Here is a 1,894-nt window from a genome sequence, read left to right on the forward strand (position 1 = left end):
AGAACAAGTAATGCGCAATTAATGCGCAACATTAACGCATTAACCACTGTAAGATCAGCGGAGCGCCGATCACACACCGGATGAAGCATCCAGCCCGTCTGACCCTTGAACTGTGTTTTGGAGTTTATTATGGCTATAATCTGTTGTGATTGCTAATCCAGTGGACACATGATGATAAAGAGGACGGAGACAGACAGACGCCGCGCGGGGTGGAGTCGCTGCAGTGCATGGAAGAAATTTATCATTATAAAAACAGGCTCAGGTGCTACCGGAGAGCCGGAGGAGGGCTTTTATCTGACGACTGTCACGGCCATAAAGGACATACTGCTGCTATCAGGCTGTCTTTGAAGTGTGGGAAAGTCTCTGCTGCAGGTACATCCAGCCATATAACCCAAAAAACAAAAAAAAAAAACAAAACAGGAAACGCTGCAATGACAGAAAGTTTGGAAAAGTTTCACCACATTAAAACAAGGTGGACGGGCGCTGAAGGGCTCAGAGAGCAGGAGCTGTTACATTAATGAGGTTAACAGTCTGCAGGTCTCTGACATGATGGCAGCACTGAGCCGCAGTGTCTCCGCAGTAAAGATAAGAAGTAACCCTCACCCGTTCTCTGAAAGACGGAGCAGAACATAAAGCACACCACCAACAGCATCAAACATGAGGCGCGGGGGCCAAAACTGGGCCCCAAAAGGTTTTAATGCTGACCACAGTGTGAAGTCTCACGTCTCAGCTCAGTGCTGCTCCTGTTCTATTGACCAGGCGTCTCACTGTTCGAGTATTAAATAACGCAGATTCCATAAAACAAACCTCCAGTGGTGATAAAGTTCTGAATCTTCAGTTTGTCTATGAAACAGTTTAATAAAAAGTGAGTGAATTACTTTGTCAGAAGCTTCATTTTATATTTGTTGCGCTAATATTTCTTTCCTGCAAATCTAACAAGTCTTCAGATTATACAAAGAGTGATGGTCTGCAGTGAGAAGTGTGAAGCGGGGGCTGTGTGTGTGTGGGTGGGTGGGGGGGGTGGGGGGGGGGAGCAGTGGTTGAAGGGAGGACGGCTCATCCTGGCACCCTGCTGTGACCCAGTCACAGCCTGGTCTGTCCAGGACAGAACACTGAGGTGGATATGGAGCGGTCCACCGTGAGATCCACCCGGCTCGTCTCCTGCCCCTCCTGCCCCTCCAGCCCCTCCAGCCCCTCCTGCCCCTCCAGCCCCTCCAGCCCGTCCAGCCCCTCCAGCCCCTCCAGCCCCTCCAGCCCCTCCAGCCCCTCCAGCTGTCCTGAAGCTCCGCCGATCGGCTCGGCGGCCTGCAGCCTGCAGGGCCACTCAGCGGGGTTCACGCCGGGTAAATCGCCCTGCAAACCGCAGAGCAGGCTGGTTCTGCGGCTGCTGGCTGGTCCAGGGCCACCCGGACGCCACTTCCTGGTCTGGAAACCAGCTGAAGAACAAGAAGAAGGAATGAATGAATAATCCGTGAAATAAAGCTGGTCTCTGCTGTGGTCAGTCAGCATTCTTCCCTTTGAGCTTCATCCTTCCAGGTGGAAACCCCTCACTGCCCAAACACATCTCTTCTGGTTTGGTTTGGTTTTCCGTTTGCCAGTGCTGGTTATGGTGGCCAGCAAGACACTCACTACACCATCGGCCCGTTTTTGGGGTTGTGACCCACCAGTTGACCCACTGATATGGATGTAATGAACGGGAGCTCTTCTTCTCACAGCTGCCTGTGTTGAAGCGACATTTAGTCAGAAAAGCTGTTCTCTCCAGGTACACACACTCTAAATGAGCTCTAAATAAACGAAACACACCTTGTGGAACAGGAAAGTGTGTTCAGCTGAGCGTATTTGTTGAGTGGTGTTCACTGTGAGAGTTCATCCCATCATTATTCCCTCTCTAGAG

Source organism: Salarias fasciatus, chromosome 4, assembly GCF_902148845.1.
Source record: "Salarias fasciatus chromosome 4, fSalaFa1.1, whole genome shotgun sequence".
In the NCBI taxonomy this organism is placed as follows: Eukaryota; Metazoa; Chordata; class Actinopteri; order Blenniiformes; family Blenniidae; genus Salarias; species Salarias fasciatus.